Below are 24,051 nucleotides of genomic sequence, written 5' to 3' on the forward strand. Positions count from 1 at the left end.
CCCATTCTGTACTTTTCCAGACATGGAGAAAGAAAGAAGAAGGCAGAGCTGATTTGAACTCCTGACTCAACTCACCAGCCCTGTAGAGGTCCTCAGAGATGAGCCTTGTATTTCACTCAACAGCCCCAGGAAGTGGTTTGGGGGACTTCAGAGCAGAATGGAGCAAGAGGAACACTGCCCTTGTTGGGGGCCAGAGGTCGGTGGGGAGTGAGTTAGTGATCCTCAGGCCAAGGGCCTCCACGGGAGGGTGGGACCCCTGAACCCACATAACCCATGCTTCCCAAAGGCCTTCACTGCAGATTTGATGGAGCCGCAGGAACCAGGACTCAGGAGGTGGCACCTGCAGGGCCGGGAGGAGAGGGACATGCAAATGAGGCCAGGCCATCCACAGCCTACTCCTCCTTGAAGCCCAGAGTCTGGCTGGCTCCTTGAACCTGATCTTCTAAACAGGACCAAAAAAAAAAAAAAAAAGTTGTGATTTCCCCTGATCAACCCATTTCTTTTTCCCCCTTCCCCAACCCCTGTGGAATCTGCACCCTCAAGAGGCACCTGGGGAGCCACCAGCAACTAAGAGTTCAAGGGGCTCCTCTGCATTTGGGGTCAGGCAGAGAGGAGCCATAGCAAGGGAAGTGAGTGGACAGTTGCAAGCTGTGAAAAGCCAAGTTGCCTCCAGGCATCTAGGCCTGCGTTTGGTTCCCATGACACTCTTACTGGCAGCGTTAATAACTAACCACGTCCCAGACAGGTGCTGGCGGCCTAGCCTTAGGAGTTCTTGTTCAGGGCTGGAAATGAGTCACTTCCCTTTTATAGTCTGCTAGGAGACTGAGTCACCCAGGGGCCGACCCTTTCACACAAGTTCTCACACCCTGGCCAACTAATATCCATGTTCATACCCTAGACCTACCCATCTACCAGGTCAGCCAGGCCCAGTGGGGCTGACCCTCATGATCTATGTCAAACAGCATCCCCCAGGAGTGACCCAGTCCCTGCCTTCTCCCTTTGTCCCCCTACTCTCTCAATGGAGATGGCCCACTCACTGTCCCAAGAGGCAGCTCCTGCTTGGGCAGCTGTCTGAGAAGGACAGAATCTGACAGGTGGGCTCCCATGCCCAAGGCCCGGTTAGAGCCACCTAATTTTTGACCTTACTCTAAACATTGCTCTCATACATCCTCAATCCTCTGTTTGGAAACCAAAAATACCAGAAGTGGAAAGTTCCAGAGCCGATGAACTAAAGGACAAAACTGTGATGCAGTAAGTCGGCTTCATCCCTCTCGGGAAGGGCAGAGGCTGAAAGCAGGTAAACTGAGGCCCGTGACCTCCCCTACTTCAGTAGTCAGGTGGGAGGCAGGATAGGTAGGTCATCGAGTCCAAGGCTCCAAGCACCCACACTCGTCAGGTGGCTCTGGTGTCAATCTCTCAGGACTAATCTCCTGATAGACAACAAATAAACGTCATTAGAGAAAACAAGCTCATATACATTTTTCAGTAACCCTTCTTTCCCCACTCTTGTATGGCCTCTCTTATGTTTGCCAGCAGGTGGGTACCCATGCCCAAGACCCAGTGACATCCACCTCACCTTTGACCTTTACCCTAAACATTGCTCTCATAACTCCTTAACCCAAGGGGTGCATTTGGTCTCCCTTTTTTAGTTTAAAAAATTAATTTTTCTTAATTAAAAAAGAGGGTGTATTTAAGAGAAAAAGAAATAATGAAACTAAAAAACAGGAGGTTAAAAAAAAAAAAAAACTCCCCGAAATAGTTTGGGGATTTACTTTTTTTTTTTTAATCCTCAGAAAGTCCCTCTTGCTACCTGGTTTCTAAAACAGACAATCAACAGAGATGACATCAGATTAAACAGCACTGGGTGTCTCACTGCCAGGGGCTCCAGGCAGGTGTGAGACTGACAGGTTGAGAAAAGATGACACTATTTCTTCCCTTAGAAGATGAAAACCAAGGAGGAGAAATGACAGCAGAGGCTGAGCCCCGGGTGTGGTGGGAAACGTGACACCCTGCCAGCCGTTGGCCTTTTGGGTGAACTCTGCTCGCTCCTCTCCATGGGACGACACTGCAATCCGGCGCTTGTTAGTTCCCCCATCTCTCAGGTATCACAGCCAAACTCACCCCAGGGGCTCAGAAAGCTCAGCCTGTGGCTGTCTCACCTCCACAGAGCCCCCTGGACTTTCCAAGCCTGCATTTTGAACTCTGTTGGCTGCAGCTGTGGCTTTCACTTGACCTCTGCAGAGAGAGAGGGGCTTTCCCTGGGACACATGTCTTGCACATAGCAGCTAAGAGTGCCAGCCAAGCTTCGTCGATAGCACCAAGGGTCCAGATGCCAGGAGAGAGACTCCACCCCCAGAGGTGGCTCAAGAGTCCAAGTGAGTCATGAGGTCTGACCAGCGACTATAATGTCCCAGGGTGAAGTGGGAGGCCTGGAGATGGAGCCCGCTGCAGGGACAGGAACCGCAGTGACTCACAGTTGGACCCCGAGGGGAAGTTCCATCTGCAAATCCTCTAAATGGCTCTGGTCCCCGGGTGAGCTCATCCGCACTGCCGCTGACACTCAGAACCAGGACTGGCTTCTTTCTCCCAGGGCCCGGGTTTTTCACTCTCAATTATGGTTATGGCAGAAACCAACATTCGAGCCGCAGCACCTCTCCCCTACCCACCACACACACACACAAACACATGATGGATGGACCTGGGGAGACAGCGTGTCCTCCTGGAGCATCAGAGTTTTCATCTTTAAAAATAGTCCTTCCTCCTAATGATCTCACCACAGAAGCTTTTGGAGCTATACGGTAGGGAATGTGACAGTTCTTTAAAAGGAAGTATGTGAAATCCACACAAGGCAGTAACAATGTAATATCACTGTTTATAACTTTGGCTCCAGGGACCCGGCCATGAGGCTACCATCTTGCTCCATCTCCCTGGGCCATTGGTCTGGGAGCGGAAGAATGCAAGGCACGGGGGAGGAAAGGGTCCATGTTGCCCAGGAGCCTGGCGGGATCACTCAGAAACACACTCAACCTTGGGAGAAACACACAGGGAAAGACCCCACCACTCCCATTGCCCTTTCCTTCTCTAAGCGTTTCCAACAGACTGCAATATGTCCACAATTCTAAGGCTTCATCAGGTAGAAGGGGGTTCTGGCGTGGCCCCCAGCTAGCTCTCCACTGTGTGCATGAACAGCAAGGTCCCCCAACGAAGGGCACCAGGCATTCATTTCCCTTATAGGTTCTGTTTTCAGGTTACGTGCAATCACAGGACAGTTGCTAATCACCACCAAGACGGGGCCGTCCCAGAAGCATTCTTAGAAAGACACGCTGGTTCTGCGAGCTCTGAAGCACCCTTAGCCTGTCCTGCCTGGAGGATCATTGTGGCTGCAGGAAGAGAAAGACAAAAGAGGAAAGACGGCCGACCCATTCATTCCTGCTGTTGTCAAGTTGTCCTTTCTTGGAGGGAGGAGGAAGACGGGAGGGTGCTAAGAGGCTGCAAGACAACAAGGGGACCCCTCAAAGAGCTTCAGGGAGACCACAAAAAATGATCTCAAGCAGTATTAGCTGCTCCGTGGCATGATAATGTCCCCGCTGGGTGTTCCCTGCACTCTGTACCCCTCATGCCCTAACACCATCAGAACAGGAGGAAGGGGGCATTTGCTGTCTCTCTCTTCCTACCCATCTTCCCCACTCCATTTTTTTTTTTTTTTTTTTTTTTTTTTTTGCTGCTGGGGCTGCAATCTGCCAGTGTGACCCCTGGTGGCTCTGCAGGCAGTAGGGTGAGGAGGGTGACCCTCATATGAAGCCACGACCCCAGTGCAAGAGGCTATCCTGAATCTGGGAGTCACGGTTGTTGAGAATCAGTCCCTGAGAAGTAGCACCATGGCGTTTCATCTCATCGCCACCATCAATGTCATTCTATGGTAACGTATGTGTGCCACTGTGTGCCCGGGACACAAACAGGCACATTCGATACCCCTCCTGCTTGGACCCTTCCCCTGCCATCCCCTCCTCCCACTGGCCGCCCTGTTGCTCTCAGCTTCCCTGTAAAGAGGCCTTTTTCACACTGAGTCGGATCACAGCATGCTTTGCTCAAAACCCTGCCTGGCTCCCACGTCCCTCAGAGGGAAGGCCCAAGGCCTCTGGGCCTGACCTGGTCTGATGGCCACCGCCCCCGCCTTGGCGCTCAGCACTTATTGAACTTGATTCTCAAGCACACCATATACTCCTGCCTGCTTTGGGCCCCAATGTACCTGCTCCCTCTGTCCCAAAGGCTCTTCCCCAAAACATCCTCCTATTAAGTCTGTGCTCAAATGTCACCTTCTCCATTCAGCCCTACAACCTGCCCTCCACCTCTCTCCCTGCACTGCACACTGGAGCTGCCTTTCCTGCCTCTGTGGGTTTTTTTTTTTTTTTTTTTCCATAACACAATCACCTCCTTACATACTAGATAATTTACATACTTACTATTTTTTACTGTTTGGCCTGCCCCACCTTGACAGCCAGTGGGGATGCAGAACAGGAAAGAAAAAAGAGGAATGATGGCTGACCCAGTGCTTCTCGTCTTTCCTGGCCCCATGATACAGTTTGGCTCTGTCCCTACCCAAATCTCATCTTGAATTGTAGCTCCTATAATTCCCAGTGTTGTGGGAGAGACCTAGTGGGAGTTAACTGAATCATGGGGACAGTTTTCCCCATCCTGTTCTGATGGTAGTGAATAAGCCTCACGAGATCTGAAGGTTTTACAAGGGGAAATCCCTTTTGCTTGGTTCTCATTCTCTATTGCTTGCCACCACATAAGACATGCCTTTCACCTTCCGCCATGATTGTGAGGCCTCCCCAGCCATGCGGGGGAGGTATGTCCGTATCAGCAGACGTATGTCTCAGGTATGTCTGTATCAGCCCCATGAAAATGGACTAATATACCCCATTAGAAGCCAAGCCCCATGCCAGCAGGACGGAGCCTGTTTTGTTCAGTGTCTGTTCTCTGCCTAGAGCAGTGCCAGCAAACAGTGAGTGTCCCGTAAATATCTACTAGGTGAGTGAATGAATGAATGAACCGATGAACAAGTGAAGGGTGGAATTACTGCCACTCATGGGGAGGGGGCTATGCATCTCATGGAATGAGCTGGTCTTCAGGGTGGGGTTCCCTGGGGAGTGGGGGAGAGGGCTGGCAAAGGCAGAAGGTGCTGCTTCCAGAAAGGCAGTGCCCGCAGTTTGCCTGGAAATCCCCTTGGCATCACTCATTAACTAACCCCCACCCCAATACACATCCAAACCCAAACAGTAGCTGAAGAATAACTTCAACCATAGACTCTCTTTCCCGGCCCACGCTCCCACCGGTGAGTGTATGCCGTCATCTGGGCACCTACTGCGTGCTCCTTGGATCCCACGATGAGCAGTGAAGAAAGGATGGCAGGGGATGAAAGAGATCCCCTCCCACCCTCATCCCACTCTCAAGGCACTAGCTGGAAGGCAGAGCCAGCACTGCAGATGAAGTTCTGAAAGTGAGCTGGTGGGCAGGTAAAGGAGCTGCCAGCCCCATAGTGCCATGGATGTGGTGTTTTAAGCAGGTGAGGTACACAGATGGTGACACAGGGAGGGGGTATGCTGAGCACAGTGGCAGGGTACAGTCAAGTCCAGTCCTGGGGTGGGATACAGACCAGGTGAGCTGGGCTGAAAGGATCCAAATGTGAGTGGGAAGTGATGGGAAGTGAGGTGGAGTGTCCAATGAGATTTGGTTGCTGGGACAATAAACAGCCATGATGGGTTTTTTCAAATAAGAAAATGCCATGTCCAATGCTGGATGTCAGTAAGAGGCTTAGGGAAGATACCGATAGGATTACTTTAGGGAGGAAAGACTTGGAGTCCAAAGGCTGGGGCCCCTTGTGGTTATCCCAGCTGGTTCTACGAAAGCCAACACGAGAGGGGTGACTGGGAGAAGGGAGGGAAAGGATCAAATGGAAAATTGCTGTGGAGTCATTGTCAGGACTTAGTATTCTAGTGAGTGGGGGAGTTAAAACCAATGTCCGTCTTCCTCCTACTTGAGCTGTGTGGAATATGATAAAGATAAATAAGGAAGGGAACTAATAGATATCTACTATGACCTCGACTTTGGATTTGGTTATTTCATTCAATTCTCAATCTCCCCTGAGGACAGGGTATTAGCATCAGCATCTTGCAGATGAGGAAATTGAGGCTTTGTAATTTACCCAAGATCATATCCAGAGCTAGGGAGATTGGAAAACACAGAAGAAAACCACTGACATTCATTGTAAATGCATAATGCATCCCAGGCACTTAACTGTGTATTCTCTCATTTCACTTCAAAACATGGAAGAGATTATTTTTATGATCTCCATTTTATAAATGTGGAAAGCACAGTCCAGAAAAGTGAAGGTCACCAGCCCCAGGTCACAAAGCAAAGACACAGTGGAAATGGGATTTGAACCCAGGGCATTTGGGTCCACACTCTACCACTACACTAGACCGATAGTGACAAATTTGCAACATAATCTGTCTAGATCCAAAAATGTGTTTGCGTTGTACAGCAACTCAAGCAGTATTAGCTGCTCCATGGCATGATAATGTCCCCACTGGGTGTTCCCTGCACTCTGTACACCTCATGCCCTGTACACCATAAGAACAGGAGGAAGGGGGCATTTGCCCTCTCTCCTTCTCTCCTCCTACCCATTTTCCCCAATCCCTTTCATTTCTTTTCTTTTTCTTTTTCTTTTTTTTTTTTTTTTTTTTCTGCTGCTGGGCCTGCAATCTGCCAGTATGACCCCTGGTGGCTCTGCAGGCAGCGGGGACAACCCTCTCCCAGGCTTCATAGTAGTAGAAATGATCTGTTGATTCCAATCAAATCTGACCATGTTCTGAGCTTCCAGCTTAGTACTTATGACTGAGACTTATACCCAGTGCTGTAACTGCTGTGGATGGTGGAATCTAGACAGCCCTGGGCAAACCCAGCCCTTGCAGTAGGAGAGCGGCCCCTTGTTCCACATCCTGTTTTATTGGGAGCAGACTGCAGTCGGCAGCATGCCAGAAAGCCCTGATATCCCGTTTAACCCCATGGACAGTCTCTGTGCTCCTGAAGGCCAGCAGGTGCAATCCACCTGTTTATCTCCTGGACCCGCAGGCTTTGAGTCAGTCACCTGCTTCATGTTCTCCCTGCAAACTGCAAGACCTCTGTGCCCTGCAGTGGACTCAGTGTGTTCAGGGCAGGTAGCAGGAGCTGTTGCATGGTGCCCCAGGGAGCTGGGAAAATTCATGGTCACTCGAAACAGCAATAGATCCCAGCAACAGTCCAGGCCTGGCTCCCTCACTAGTTAACTGTGTGATCTTGGGCGAGTGACTGAACTTCAGTCTCCCCATCTGTAGGGTGGGCATAACAGGACCTGACTGCTAGAGTTGTGAGAGGTAAAAATGAGTTGATTCAACTAAAAGTCAGGAGCACACAGCCTGGCCTGAATTGTGATGACTGTTTGTACTTATTAACCCTGTCTTTGGGGTTCTCCGATGGCTAACTGCAAAGCTCCTGCCTGCAAACTGCTGCTCTGAGCTGGGGGCATTAGGGATGTCTGGGCAAAGGGTTGCACTGAAGAAGGAGCAAAACCTCAAAGCAAGAAGAGCCACAGGGAGGCAGCTGTACTATGACTGCCAAGTGCAACTCACCTCTTTCTTGTCCTTTCCTGGTTCAAAGCACCCACCGAGTCAGCCAGAAACCTCTGATTCCACCTAGAAAAATAAGGGAAGAGTGACACCAGGAAGCAAGATAATGAAACTCATCTTGAAGCTTAAATGTGGACGGAGTGGTTCCTCGGTGCCAGACAGCTCCCCGCAAGTACATAGGAGTTTAATAGCTGTTTATTCTTCCATATAGACTAAAACTACATTCATCGGAAAAAGGGGAGTAATTCATTTCCTATTCCAATTATGGATACAGCAGACCGAAGAATATTTTCAAAGAAATACAGTTTATTATGATCACAAACTTGACCTAGAATAAACTAAGATGTAAATGGATCTTTACACTGGATAGTAATTTTTTTCAAGTTATAAAAATACTTAAGTTTACAATGGACATTTACTACAAAACAACCTAATGCCACAGTGCCAAGTTGTTCTGTTTTTATTGGGTCTTTTACTCCTATGATCCTATTTCTGAATGTTTATATGTTCTAATTTATTATATGTCTGAACTCACTGAATGGGATGACATATGAGGAGCATCTAGTGCCATGTCTGGTCCCTATTAAGCACTCAATAAACATCAGCTATACTATTATTAATTACACATTCCTGTTGTGGGTTTCTCTTTCATTCCACCCATATAATTCCTGAACAAACGTACACAGATATCAGCATACTTGCTGCTGCTAAAATAGATATTTAATCTTTAAACCCAACCTCTGTTCAATCTAATTCAGACACCAGGAAGAGTAGTATTTCAAAAGGTGTTTAAAGATAATAGCCCCATTCTAACTTTCCCCATCATTAGGCTCAAAGAAATCACTCTAGACCCTTAGGTTGGCAAAAGAAAACAGAGAGAAGAAAGAAAAAAGGGAAAAAGAATACCATCAGATTTGAAACAGAAAACTTGTAACCTTCACACACAAGAGAAAGGATTGTCTCTGGCTGGTGTTTGTTCTTTTGCTGGGTGTACATTATACATGATCACTCCAGTGGTTTCTGAGTTACTGAGGACAGGACTGGGCTGGTACCCTGTGGCCAATTCCATCAACCAGCACCTACCACCAGATCAGATTGGAGGTCCCCTTGGGCTCCAGCACCCCCACCCCCCACAGCAGCAATACATGTTTGCTGGGCCTACCTCCCACGTCCACACCCATGAACTTAACCCAGGACCAACCTCCAATGCACAGGCTCCTGATTGCAGCGCAAAGGAGGTTGACAGTTTTAGTCCCAATGAATCATGCAACACTTGGGACCTAACTGGCCGATGCTGGACCTAACCTGCAAATGCTAGAAAACTCGCCGCAACAGAGCGAGCAAAACTCCACAAGACCCACCGACTCCAACCCCCGCATCTGGAACGGGTTCCTGTTTCTACTTTATACAGAGCCACCCCCATGCGCAACCCATTTTCAGTTTGTTACTAGGTAGGAAGCATCCAATAAACTCATTCGAGCTAAAGCCCAACTGAATGGACGTAGCTTCAGTGTTACCCCTCCATGGGGGATGTGCATTTTATCCTGACTCAGTCTTAACTCTTAACCCTGTCCCCGTGAAGCCTCAATTCTGCCGATTTAATAATGGCAGAGACTGGGGAGAGAGAGCAGTGGGACACTGGAGAGGGATCTTTTTGAAATCCTACAGTGGGGAGTAGGTGAAAGAGGGGAGGCAGAGGCTTACAGTGGAGGCTCTCAGACCTGGCTACTCATGGAAATCCCTGCCCCCTCCCCTGGGCAGCTGGAAAATCATTCTGAAGCCTGAGCCCCATCCCCAGAGGTTCTGATTGCTATAGGTGAGGCCTGGGCACTAGGATTTTTTTTTTTTTAAGTTCCCCAGGTAAGTTTAATAAGTAGCAGACTCTGAGGATCATCTGGCCGTCTTGCTGAAGTTTGCATTCGGGGGGTCTGGGGTGGCAGCCTGAGATTCTGCTTTTCTAAAATGCTCTTGGATGAACCCAGCACTGGGGGTCCTCAGAACACTCTGAGTTGCAGGGACTTACAGGTATCCCCTCTTGCCCCACCTATGCCCCCGAGGAACCTCAGGCAAGCTGACCACACCCCTACCTCCAGCCACAGCTTTCTCCTCTGGGGTGGAAAACACTTTTCCAGGAGGCCCCAGAGACATGCCCAGTTGACTTCTCGAGTGCCAACTGGGTAAGAGACATTACTCATGTCCCAAGAGACAGCTGCCCCCTTTCCCCTTTCCTGTAATCCTGTTCTAAGCAGTCCGGCTTGTACCCTGAAGTGCACCTGGATCACTGCATTCAACACAATGGTTTGTTTCTGCTCTGGTCCTTAAAGGGAGTAGGGGTCTCTTGCCTGCTGACTTTTTGCATTGGCAGGATGATCAGGGCCACCAAGACACAGGGCTGCCCAGGGAGCCTGACTCTGTCCAGGGCCCACTGGCCTTGGCATCTGCCCTGTGAAGCCCTTCCGTGGCTTCACACACACCTCCCCACCACGTAGCACTGCCCTTACTGTCCTCACCGCGGACGGCGGTGGGACAGGGAGTGGATGGCACTCCCTTGGAAAAAGGCCAACAGCAGCACACCACACCCGACTCCAAACCTCTGAGGGAGGCCACAGACTGCAACTGGCTACCCACAACCTGCCCCCAAGGGTCCCTCCTTGCCTTCTGCACCCCCGGCCCCACCCCTCCCGGTTCCTTCCAGACATTCCCGGGGATGCCTGGAGCCATACACCACCTAGTGGTTCCCAGCTCAACACCAGCAACAAGACACCTCCAACCAAGACGGAAGAGCCCTCTCCTTCAGGACACCTTAGACTGAGGAAACAAGAAATAAAAGGCCCAGCAGGTGAGGCCACAAGGAGACATTAGGCTGGAATACGTCCAGTCCCACAAACTCGCCACCTTCTCCAAAAAGTGCACCAGGGAAGCAGGAGGCCATGCTGGAAAAGGCGGCCACACGCTACAGGAGAAGACCAGGGTGGAGAGGGAAAAATACCTGGAACGGGAAATGGGATGTCAACACTTTATGAGCTAGAGCCCCCTCTTTGGCCAGAATAAGAGTTGCAGGTTGGGGGAGTTCTTGGACATTTTTGATGGGTCCAAAATCAAAGCGGAGTGATTTCAACAAAACATGCCAAGTAGTCAAGAAGCCAAACCACTGGGTCCAACTTCTAGAAACCTACCCAAGGCCAACACATCCACTGGGCCCCCAATACTTTTAGGGGGCCCAAGAAAATGTTCTAATTACTTTTAAAACGAGAATGAATAAAATGACGGTAATATGAATGCCTAGATAATGAATCCAGCCTGGATTCTATTCATCCTTGTATCACTGTAATTGTAAAATACAATTTTTTTTTTTTTTTTTTTGAGATGGAGTCTCACTCTGTCCCCCAGGCTGGAGTGCAGTGGCGCAATCTCGGCTCACTGCAACCTCCACCTTCCAGGTTCAAGCGATTTTCCTGCCTCAGCCTCCCAAGCAGCTGGCACAAGCCACCACACCTGGTTAAGTTTTGTATTTTTAGTAAAGACGGGGCTTCACCATGTTGACCAGGCTGGTCTCAAACTCCTGATCTCATGTGATCCACCTGACTTGGCATCTCAAAGTGCTGGGATTATAGGCGTGAGCCACTGCGCCCGGCCATAAAATACAATTTTCAATGTTTTATTTTTATGGAGGAAGGGGCCTAGGAAGACAAAAGTGCCAAAGATCATGAACATCACCATTTGGTTCTGAGTTTACCTACTTTTTTTCCAGTCTCCACATTTGTCAGCCTTTACTAAAACCCTTTGTTGAATGCTGTTTCTGGGAGACCCCTACTTGAGCCAGGGGACCCATCCCCACCTGCCTCCCATAGGTACATCCTTTTTACTCTGGGTTCTATTGAAAGTTTTCTGACCCTCTCCAGGCAAGTTCTTCCAAGGCCCCGGCACCCTGGGCCTGTTTCTGGCCAGGCAGAAGCTCCAACAGCTGCCACCCCCGCCTGTGTGTGAGAAGTGCAGTCTGGCAGGACGGAGCAGCAACTCTGAAGTCCAAACACACACACTCAGCCCCCTGCAGCATAAACATGGAGCATACATCACACCCAGGCCTATAAAAGATAATTATACAATCTCATCTGGCAAATTAGTGCCACAGAATGTCTAATTCTCACAATGAATTCCAGGGTTGGATCGGCAGGAAAAATTAACCTGGATCTTTATTGGGATTTGCCCCCAGGTCAGGATTAGGGTTTATTTATCTCCTTTATTTTCCTGCTGCAGGAGGATGGAAGGCCTTCTCTCCTGCCCGCCCCTCCCCACCGCATCCAGGCTTAGCTTTTCGATAAGCAAGCTGCCCGGTGATCTTTCCCACGCACTACCTAACCCAGCTCAGCTAAAATCAAAGAAAGCACCAACTAGGAGATACGTGTGATTTTTTTTCATAAGGAAGAGAAGGTCAGGCATCCCATATCAAGGGATTCACTAGTTGGAACAAACTCAATACAAGGTAAACAAAAGAATGAACATTTCCAGATGGCAATGTACCTCCTAATTATTCTGGCCCGGCTCTGAAATGTTTACTTGGAGAACACTCACATATACACATTTCTCCAAACACCTTTTTCTTTCTTTCTCTCTTTCATTTGCTCTCCCTTTCCAAGGAGTCTTTCCAGAGGAGATAGTGATTAACAGGAGTCGGTACTCATCTCCTATGCTCATTAAAGAGCTAGATCACCAAAGAATTGTTACCGCAACTCCAAGACAAGTTGACACCAAGCAAGGATTATCTTTCATCTAACAAAAACAAACCTGATGGCAGGCCGGCAAGTTTTCTCCTCTCTTTTTCTATCTTCCTGGGGGTTTCCCCTGCGGAAGATCATTCCCTACCCAAACTCCCAAGTCAGCCCTGCAATGAGCACACACCCAGAGCTTAAAAGACAAGACTCCAGTCAATATAGAGGGTTAGCATTCACACTTTTAGCCTACAGAAAATGTGAGTGTGTCAGTTAAATAAGGCAAGCTTCCCTGCATCTAATACCCATGTGATCTGCTCACAAAATTCTTAAAGAGTGCCTCTCTCTGAGACTGACCTGGGCGAAAGAGAAACTGTGCTTTTCTAGGCTTACCAGTGGAGGGTTAAAGTATTTTGCTCTGGCATGGGCACCAAACTCCTCCACTTTGGGTTAAGGTTTATCATATGTGGGAACCTCGCCTAACAAAACATATATACACGGGCAGAGGTGTGTATGTGTGTGTGCCCACATGTGTGCATACATATTTTTTTTTTTCAAGGACAATGACTTTATGGAAAAACAAACCAGTTCTAAACAACTGCCTCTGACTTAAAGCAATGAAAATGTTGTTTTCTTGTGCCTCGCCCAGAGGGATTCTAGGTGACCCAGTGAGAGGTGGCGGAAAGAGAGACTGGAACGTGCAAACTTATCATCAGCTGGAGTGCAATCTTTGTAGAGTTCTAGCCAAATCGCAAACTCCAGTTCCAAATTGGGTGAGACAAGCGTGCACTTTTTGGAAGGAGATAAACACCCACTCCGTGCAGGCTACATTGAGGAGTCTCATAAGGAACTGAGAGATAGCAAAGAAAAATATCCCTCTTCCTGAACGGTGAACACAGTGATGCCAGCTTCATTCTGAACAGCCATCCATTCTAGGTGTGAATAGAAGCCATGGATGAGGAAGGAGTAAGAGAATGCCAAGGAGTCAGTAAAAATGCTGTAGACACAAGGAAAACACAATCTCAGCATATTATTAAATGATCAAAATCATGTCACACATGCATGGGTTCTAGAGGCAGAGAGTTGCTAACTAAAATCTTAGTCTAGACTTTTTTTTTTTTTTTTTGAGACGGAGTTTTGTTCTTGTTGCCCACGCTGGAGTTCAATGGTGCAACCTCAGCTCACTACAACCTCTGCCTCCCAGGTTCAAGTGATTCTCCTGCCTCAGCCTTCGGAGTAACCGGGATTATGGGTGTCCACCACCACGCCCAGCTAATTTTTTGTATTTTTAGTAGAGACGGGGTTTCGCCATGTTGGCCAAGCTGGTCTCGAACTCCTGACCTCAGGTGATCCACCTGCCTCGGCCTCCCAAAGTACTGGGATTACAGGCATGAGCCACCGCGCCCAGCTTAGTCTAGACACCTGCTGGGTGTCCATTTTCTCAACTGAAAAATGGAGATAGCTGTAGTGACTACTTCTTGCCCCTTGTAAACCCTCTACAACCATAATTGTTATTTTTATTTGAGGATGTAAAACAGGACTGTGCTTTTTTCTATATTGCTTATTTCTATATATATAAGTAATTCTAAATTAAACTGTGTATTCACCTGTTTTGCATATTTCCTGCACCATAGCAACTAATCCATAAATGTTAGCTATTGCTAATACTGTAAAAAAAAATTATAGAATTGCATGGGTTATAAAAACAAACTTGGAAGAAGGAAGCAAAAGGTTAACATTAGTTATCTCTGGGTAGTCGGTTTAAGAGTGATTTGTTTCCCTATTTTTACATGTCTAAAATAAACAGCCATTGTTTGGTGAAGACAAAAGTGTCATGGTATTTAAAAGATAATAAAAATAAGATGGACATTCATTGTTTTGAACTAGAAATAAAACTATTAAGTGTACTTAAAAAAAAAAAACAGTAAAAATAGAAGCTACAGACTCGTTTGCTAAATCAGAAATGGCTTAGAAATCAAGGATAAAAAGTACCCCCGATAGGATACTCTTGGGACCACCGACATGACCCAAAGTGACACAAGAGCCAGACACACCCAGATGGCAAGTTCTGCTGTCAATTACAGGGATGGGAGGACAGCTCTTTCCACTGAATGATACAGTCAATACTGGCTTGAATGTGAACCTGACTGAGAATCCTAACCCAGCTGACAGGCTGCAGGCCACAGGGTTGAACAGACCTGCTCTGTGGCATTTCCCAAATACCTGTGCCATTATAGACAGACGGTTCTCACAACACCCGCCTTTCGGTTCAGGACCTACAGCCCCTTGCACTTCCCCAAGCCTGTTACACAAGCCCAGGCTGGGAGCAGAGGGCGAGCTCCACGACAGCCTGCAGAGGCCATGCCAGAAATACGGGGTCTGCGGCCCCACATGAGCCCAGGAAAGCAAGAGTAGACTTGATCCTCAGAATCCTTCTGCCAACTCTTCAGGCCTCCCAAGAAGGTGGGAATGCAGGTGACAAACGGGCCTCACTCAAGTGCCCAGAGCTCCGAAGCTCCCCCCTGCTTTCTTGGCTCCCCTTCTTCCTCCCAGGTCCAGCACAAAGGGGAACCCGAGGCACAGTCCTCACCCCATGCTAATTCCTGTTGCTTCCCCTCTTCCTTGAAGATGTCCCAAACCCCTGTTCCCGACCTTTTTCCTAAAGCCCCATTTTGCCAAATGCCTACAGGGCAGGCTGATGACTGATTCCAACCAGGATCTCAAATTCACCACAGCCAAACAAATCCCCATATATCCTCAACCAGGCTCCTCTCAGTACCTCCCCATTTCAGGGAACTGAACCTCACTCTCTTGGTCACCCAGATAGGATGCCCTCCCCTCCCATAAAGCCCATCACTGGATCCAAGCACCTCTGCTAATGCTTTCATGATCCATCTTCTCTTATTTTCCTATGACCATGAGAATGGCTAACCTCGGGTCGAGGATATTCCCATAATAATGTCATGTATTTGTTTATTATGTCTCTTCTTTCTTTCCTTCCTTCCTTTCTTGCTTGCTTCCTTCTCCGCCGCCCCCATCCCCCAACTCCTTCTGTCTCTTTCTTTCATTTTTATTTTTGAGACAGAATCTTGCTCTGCCACCCAGGCTGGAGTACAGTGGCCTGATCATGGCTCACTGCAGCCTCAACCTTTTAGGCTCAAGCAACCTTTATGCCTCAGCCTCCCAAATAGCTGGGACTACAGACCTGTACCATCAGGCTCAGCTAATTTTTAAAAAAAATTTGTAGGGATGGCATCTCCCTATTTTGCCCAGGCTGGTCTTAAACTCTTGGCTTGAGCCATCCTCCCACCTCAGCCTCCTACAGGGCTAGGAATACAGGTGTGAGCCACTGCACCTGGCCTCATCTCTTTACATATGTTCCTTTACTTAATTTCCTTGACAATCCTCCCTCATCTTGCATCATTTCTTGCCCTGTACACTGCTCTTCCATTCACTATCTCTGTTTCCATGCTGGAAATCTCCAAGATCTTTGATACCTCAGGGTCTTTGCACTTGCTGTTTCCTTAGCCTGAAACATTTTGCTTAACTTTCAAAGTCTCCACTCAGACCGCACTTCAGAGCCTAATCTGAAATCATATTTGTTTATTTCATTTTGGTTTGTGTTTCTGCCCACAAGATTGTTAAGATCCTTGAGTGCAGACAGCTTGTCTGTTTTATTCTCCATTTTATAATCAGCACCTGAAACAGGCCCTTTTAGGGTTGAACGAATGAATGAACACGAGCATCCCTAGGTGAAAGATACAGCAAGGAGGTACAGGAAGATTTAAAACTTGCTCAAGGTCCTATGGCTGGTAAGTGGCTGTGTCAACCTTTGCACCAAGGTTCTCTTTGCACAGGGGTAAAGCTGTGAGTGACCTTCTACTGTTAAAGCAACTCCCCATGTGGCTCCTTGATTTCAGACTTGCCTCTTCTGGTCCCTTCTACGGAGTTTTCCCAGCTGCTCATTCTAAAACACCAATTAGTTCTGCCAATCTCTGCTCAGTAGTTGTCAAGGGCTCCCTACTGCCTTCCACATACAGACCCAACCTCTCTGCCTGAAACGAGAGGCCATCTGTACTCTGACCCCTTCTTTTCCCTCTCCAGCCTTGTTTGTAAGATGTCCCTATAGGCATCTTATCTCATATCTACCCCCCCACACACTAAAGCTCACTGCTCCCCACCACCTGTAACACCTTCCCCGCTTTGCCTCTCTGCAATAAGTTCCCTTGAAGCCCACCCCAAGTCCCACCACCCACAGAAAGCCTCCTGATTTTCTGGCCCTTGGTGAAGGCTCATACTTGAGCCTCAGGGTTCACTGCCTATGTCCCACGCTTAGCAGTAAGCGTAAGATAATGGGGGACCAGGCGTGGTGGCTTATGCCTGTAATCCCAGCACTTTGGGAGGACGAGGTGGGTGGATTGCCTGAGCTCAGGAGTTTGAGACCAGCCTGGGCAACATGGTGAAACTCCATCTCTACTAAACTACAAAAAAATTAGCTGGGTGCGGTGGCGTGTGCGCCTGTAGTCCCAGCTACTCCAGAGGCTGAAGCACAAGAATCACTTGAACCCTGGGGGCAGAGGTTGCAGTGAGTTGAGATCGCACCACTGCACTCCAGCCTGGATGACAGAGCAAGACTCTGTCTCCAAAATAATAAGATAATGGGAAAAAGGCTATCCATCCTCTTGCTCCAAAAAGACCTTAAATTCCTTTAGGGTGTGTGATAGGCCTCATGTGTTTGAATTCCTAGAGCCTAGCACAGTGCACAACTCATGCATAGGAGTAGCCCTGGTTAACTGAGAGCATGCTATGCCCCTCGCTCTGTGGTCTGTGGTCCTCCACCAACCTGTACAGACAACCTCCGCAACGGCAGAGCTCTCTGGAGACTGCTAAACTAGAAGGGCTGGACTTTCTGCTCTTGGTGGCTTGTCCATCCCTCCAGTCTTTCCCAATCCACCTCCATCTGGAGCTGCTAATGACTGTCCAAGTTTCAGCTCTCTCCCGGGTCTTCCTAGAGCAGAGTAGTCACTAACTTGAACTTGAAGATGGAGCCCAACCCACTGTGCTTAAAAAAAAAAATCAAAAGTTTATAAGCCCATCGGGGGTTTCCTCCTTTAAAATCACATCTTTGCCCCTAGGGATACCCACTGAATACGGTGTCCGTACCCATCAGCAAAGCAGAGGCTACAGAGGCTGAGCATCCCCTGGCAGAGATCATGATGTCACTGTGGTTGAACGCTGCTCCCAGCCTATGAAGGCGGAACCACAGAAGGTGTCCTAGGCCCAGGTCCACCAACCTCATGCCAAGCCTTAGCCCCTATGTCTCGGTTTCACCATGTTTAAATGGAAAATAAAATGCTCCACTCAAAAACACTTTTCCAATGATATTTTAAGGAAAAATGAGATCACAGAAAATTAGGGAGGTAAGTTTAAATGGTGTGACCCCAAGCAACTTTTTTTTTTTTTTCAAAGAATCCCAAGAGGCTTGTTCACCAGAATGGTGGGACGGGTGGGGAAGAACATTGGGGAAGACTGTAAGCCCCAGAGACCACCTGCACAGCAGCAACACTTACGCTAACGTGAAATGCTCACAATGCTATAAAAGCCCACACCTATTGCAAACAGCTCTGTCCTCCCCGGTCCTCATGCGCAACCGGACCCTGAAGTCCTTAGGTTTGTAAAAGCTGCCGACCGGCCAGGTCAACATCTGTCCCTGCCAGAGATACCAAATGTTTCCTAAACCCACCCCAAGCCCAGCTCACTGAGCTATGAATAGTTATTAATGTTAACTCACGGCATTAATTAAAAAACGTTCAGCCAGGCAAATTCTCATACTTTTAAAAAGTCATTTGGGTAATCGCCTTTCCATGCTGCAAACTTTCCAAACGACTGACAGGTTGACATTTCACAATGTTGTTTGTTTTAATCAAGAAGGGGGGGAAAGTCAGTGTGGTTCCCCAGTTCATTTTTCAGGTGCCTTGATTTATTGATTGGCAAATCCCCACTTAATAGCTGTACAGCGAGGCTGGGGATGAAGGTGGCTCCCGCCACCCTGGGTTGGTGTCTGGGCTGGTGAGGAGGGAAATGGCTTCAGGGCCATGCCCCAGCCCTTCCTCCCCCTTCTCTTGAGTTTTAACACCCAGCCCCCAGGGACCAGGGCCACACTGCATGACTCCCAACCCTTATTTCAGAGGCTCACCCTCACTACCAGACAAGGGCGACTTCCTGAACCAACACCGAAGGCGGTGGTGCTGGTTCAGCAAACTCAGGAGTCGGGGGCAGAGTGGACTAAACGCTTGGTGGTTTTCCAGCCTAGTTCTTCAAAGCAGCAGAGCTCAGAGTCAAGCCAGTTCTATGAGTATGAATCCCGTCTCCACTGTTTATCATCCTTGGACAAATGCCTTAATTTCACTGTGCCTCAGTTTCCTCATCTGTCAAAATGGATATAATAATAGTATCTACCTATAAGTCCGTTCTGAGGGTGAAATCAATTAATATTTGTAATGCACTTGATATGGTTTGGCTGTGTCCCCACTCAAATCTCAATTTGATTTGTATCTCCCAGAATTCCCACATGTTGTGGGAGGGGCCCGGGGGAGGTAATTGAATCACAGGGGCCAGTCTTTCCCGTGCAATCTCATGATAGTGAATAAGCCTCATGTGATCTAATGGCTTTATCAGGGGTTTCCACTTTTGTCTCTTCCTCATTTTCTCCTGCCGCCGCCATGTAAGAAGTCCCTTGTGCCTCCCGCCATGATTCTGAGGCCTCCCCAGCCGTGTGGAACTGTAAGTCCAATTAAACGTCTTTTTCTTCCCAGGCTCGGGTATGTCTTTATCAGCAACGTGAAAACGAACTAATACAGCACTTCAAACAGTATCTGCAGTAAAATAAATGCTGTGTTTGTATGGGTTTAAAAACCTCCCTCGTCCCTCCCAAACTCTAATCCAGGAACCCAACAGTCAACTGACAACAGACTTGGATGTGCCCTGGCTGATGTGAGCAGGACAGGCTGGACCTCACCCATTGCTCTGGTGCCCTGTTTCCCCAGGGCGCCACTGACGCCTCTCCAAGGCCCAGCCAGTCCTAGAGCACACGGTTTGAAAGCCACTGCTTATTCTAAGGACTGACCATCTTCAGCTTTCTACTGGACACACACACGCCTGCCCATGGCAAGAAGTCTTTTATGGAAAGCCAAATGCATTCTCCTGGAAAGGCCACACGGAGCACTCCAGGCTCCGTCTCCAGGTGTCCCCCCCACCCCCCGTGTCTGGCGGCAAATGGCTAATGACAGATGGGCAGCTGGAGGAGGCCTGAGGTTTGCCTGGAGGCTCATACTCACCCCCCAGCGCATCACCACCGGGAGAACACTGCAGCCAAGCAGCCTAATGGAAACAGACAGCAGCGACCACACAGCCCTTAGGGAAGAAGGAGTTTTCTTAAAGAAAAAAAAAAATCACTAAGCCCTCAGGCAACCTTATAACAACAAAAGACAAGAAACTAGTGAGCAAAGATCTCTCTCTACAATCACCGGCACACCATAAGGTATTTCAGTATTGATGGAATGCCTACTATGGGCCAGGGATTAGACCAGGCACCAGAAATGCAAAGAAGAGAAGGCAGCTTCCAGGCTTTCCAGAGTGGAAATCTACTAAGAAAAATGATACCAACTAACACTTATATTTTGTGATATGGATTATATATATTTGTGTATATTATATATAATATATACATTAATATATAGAATACGCTCCATGTGCACTCTGAGGCTGGGGGAGAAGGTGGCTCCCACCTCCCTGGGTTATCAGGGCGGAGGCGTCTGAGCTGGTGAGGAGGGAAATGGCCACAGGGTCATTTGCCAAAGGGTTAACTTGGAAAGAAAGCTGTTGGGTTTATCTGAGTATGAATGGCAACTCTGGTATTCTCTAGCTGTGCCATCTTGGACACCGAGGTTTTTATAGCTTTTTAAGGCATGCACACCACCAGGCAGGCAGATAATAGGTGATCAATTAATCACCAAGGACAGAAAATGAGAAAGCCTGGCAGAGGTGGTATGTGAATGAGGCCATAGGGAGGTACTTGGCTGTGCTCAAAGTCAGACGAGTAAGTGAGAGGAGCTCCCAGGAGTGCAGGGGTCGCGTGGCCTCGGGCCTGCATTTATACTGCTTTATCATCTCCATTGGCAAGATCTGAACCATCCTTCCTCCTCCTTCCTGTCTCTCTGGGGTGTCTGGAGGCACAGAAGAACCAAGTTGAGGGGCAGTGGTCAAGGGATGGGGAGAGGTTGAAGACCTTCGATTGCAGAAGGAAAGCCAGCTAGGAGATAAAAGGATGATTATTTTCCTTGTGGAAGCCATGTACGGGCAATGGTTGAAGGCGTCTTTGGGTTTATCAGAAAATCCTAACAGAAAAATGATTTACCAGGTAAGAATGTGCAGATATTCTGAAATACTAAACTGAAATCCTAAAGCCCCATAATATGACACCTTCTTTGCCAGGCTCAGCTGACTTTAAAGCCTCGTGCTGTGACCAGGAGCCTGATTGGAAGGTTGTTTAGCTGGGCTCTCCTAATCCCAAGGCCACCCCAGAGCACAGGACGACGGACCCCTCTTGGAACCAGGCAACCGGGGGAACCCAGGCCTGCTCCTCATGTCACCCCACTGGCTTCTGTGCTGTGGTGGGACTGTGGTTTTCAGAACGTTACTTAAACCCAAAGCCTGAGATAAAGACAGCGATGGGAGCCTCAGTCATCCCATTCCAGGCTTCCGACATGGGACCTGTCAGTACCCTTCCACACCTGCTAGCCCAACAAACATGATCAGCCACGGAGGAAGGCAGGGAGGAAGAAGGTGGGGAGCAAAGCAAGAGAGGTCTGACCCTCCTCCCGAAAGTCTCAGAAACTCCAAATATGTGGTTAAACAGTCTCTTGAGGAGAAGTATCACTTGGCACACTATGGCATGTGTATAAAGGAGCAAAGAATAAACACATGCCTTGCCTCCAAGGGCTTACAGTCAAATGCAGAAACTCAGCATAGCCCAACTCCACAGTGCACATATACAGGCTGTAGAATCATGCATGAAACCAAGACACGTGCAAGCAAAGTTTTACCAATGTACACAAGTCAAGGTTCAAGTTTATAACTGAGGAGGCGGAGATTGGGTATGCCAATTGCCTTAAATGTTTCAGAAAAAAGATAGGTAGAATTTCAAATTAATGTAAGCATCAGTACAAGCTTAGGACTATTGGTTTCCAGTATCATTTAGTATACATTCAACTCTTTCTGCCAGGCTGTTCAGAGACCCACATCATCTGCCTCCAACTCTCATAGCTTGTAAGTTTCTAGTTGAGTTTGTGTTACAAGAACTTGTAGGCCTATGTTTCTGTTTCTGTTAAGATGGGTGCCTCTTGAAGGCATGGTGCGGAACTAAGTATCTTTTTCTGTTGTGAGATGAATGTAAAACATTTCAGAGTTTCACCTTAAGAAATCCCACTCTGGCCAGGCTCCATGGCTCACACCTGTAATCCCAGCACTTTGGGAGGCCGAGGTGGGTGGATCACCTGAGGTCAGGAGTTCAAGACCAACCTGGCCAACATGGTGAAACTTCGTCTCTACGAAAAATACAAAAAATTAGCTGGGCATGGTGGTGGGTGCCTGTAATCCCAGCTACTCGGGAGGCTGAGGCAGGAGAATCGCTTGAACCTGGGAGGCAGAAGTTGCAGTGAATCGATATTGCGCCATTGCACTCCAGCTTGGGCAAAAAGAGCAAAACTCCATCTCAAAAAAAAAAAAAAAAAAGAAAGAAAAGAAAAGAAAAGAAACCTCACTTCCCAAAATATCCTCCATTTAGTATAGGGATGGAGATTATTCCAGCATCTTGTGTGTAGAAAGATGTAGAGGAGTCCAATTCTGCCAGGCCGTTTCCAATAAATAACAGGCAAAACTTCACATCATGTGGTCAAGAGACTGTTGAGAGAACTGAAGGCTGTAACTTTGACCACTAAATGGCTTAGGAGCCTCAGATAGACACTTGCCTTATTTATATCTTTACAAATTGTATGCGTTGGATATTTGTACCTTGGGTTTTGTGTGTGTGTGTGTGTGTGTGTGTGTGTGTGTGTCTATGGTTACATAGGATCAGTGAAATATGGGTGCCCAACTTTGGGGTAAAGGGAAGCCTTGGGGTGGAAGCAAAGCCAAGCCTAAAACTCCCAGCCCAGCCATTATTGTCTAGACCTCAGGGCCTGCAAGATTCATACTGTCCTCCCAAAAAATGTCCTGGGCCTCTTGTGTAGACATTCATACCAACTAGGCCCTTCAACCAGAAGATACTTAGAGAAGACTCCAAAGTTCTCAACCTCTAGGCATTTGAGAATTCATAACCAAAACCAGGCTCTCAGTTTAAAGCGATACTGTGATGAGCGACAAAACACGTGAGCCTTTTGAGCCCATCTGCAGAAAGTGTCCACTTACACAGCCACACAATGAGTAGCCTCTGAGGTGCCCGGGGCCACCTCTCACCCAGGCAACAGCAGAAGGAACTGGGGACTTACACTAACACCAAATCAGAACCCACTACTTTTAGACACTGCCAAGAAGCAGAAGACCGCAATTTATTGGTTAAGAAAAATACTCCCATAATTAATTATTCATCTCTGCCAACAACAACCAATTAGTGAGAATGCATGATTGTGTTTGCATTTCTTTTCTCCATCTAAAATAAATACACCAATAAAAATTTAAAAATAAATAAGGCCAGGCACGGTTGCTCATACCTGTAATCTCAGCAATTTGGGAGGCAGAGGTGGGAAGATTGCTTGAGGCCAGGAGTTCAATACCAGCCTGGTCAACATAGGAAGACCCTGTCTCTACCTTATTTCTTTTTTATTTTTTGAGACAGAGTCTCGCTCTGTCATCCAGGCTGGAGCACAGTGGTGCGATCTCGGCTCACTGCAACCTCCGCCTCCTGGGTTCAAGCTATTCTCCTGCCTCAGCCTCCCAAGTAGCTGGGATTAGAGGTGCGTACCACCCACACCTGGCTAATTTTTGTATTTTTAGTAGAGATGGGGTTTCACCGGCTGGTCTCATACTGGCTGTTTTCGAACTCCTGACCTCGTGATTTGCCCACCTCAGCCTCTCAAAGTGCTGGGATTACAGGCGTGAGCCACCGCGCCCAGCCTCTACCTTTTTTACAAATAAAAAATAAAAATAAATAAATACTCCATAATCCCACAGCTCTGAGCATGCTGTAAGTCTGAGAGGTAAATAATCAGGTTTCAATGTTAAATGTCAATCCCCTTTCATCCTCCTTTCCCTAGAAGCAGCCAAGTATAAACCAGAGTCGCAGGGATGTAGGAATCCAAAATGCAGAACTTCCCAACAGCAGTCGGGGTTTAATTTGCCACACATCTCCCACTCTGGAGGTATTAACTCAAATCCTGGTGGGGCATCGATGGCGTGGCCGATGCTATGTTGGCAGCTAGGGCTTCGCCTCTGCCTGTGTGGTGTGTATTCCAGAGGGACACAGGTCAAAACAAGTAAACACAAACATTCAGTTATAAATCATGAAGTTTCTGCAAAGTAGAATGATATGGGGGTGGGAACAGCATCACAGCAACTGCAAAGGCCCCTCCAAGAAAATGACATGAAGCAGATGCCTGACACAGATACAGTCAGCT

General features: G+C 48.0%; 1 long non-coding RNA gene across 1 annotated transcript in view; it reads right to left on the minus strand.

Moving 5' to 3' along the window:
• The window catches only part of LOC112129663 (uncharacterized), a 116,530-nt gene that overhangs the window by 17,500 nt on the left and 74,979 nt on the right, over nt 1-24,051 (minus strand). The window contains exon 2 of the long non-coding RNA XR_008515163.2: nt 7,674-7,736. This is a non-coding gene — a long non-coding RNA (uncharacterized LOC112129663). The remainder of the gene's footprint in view (nt 1-7,673; nt 7,737-24,051) is intronic.

The sequence above is a fragment of the Pongo abelii genome, chromosome 19 (genome assembly GCF_028885655.2).
Source record: "Pongo abelii isolate AG06213 chromosome 19, NHGRI_mPonAbe1-v2.0_pri, whole genome shotgun sequence".
In the NCBI taxonomy this organism is placed as follows: domain Eukaryota; kingdom Metazoa; phylum Chordata; class Mammalia; order Primates; family Hominidae; genus Pongo; species Pongo abelii.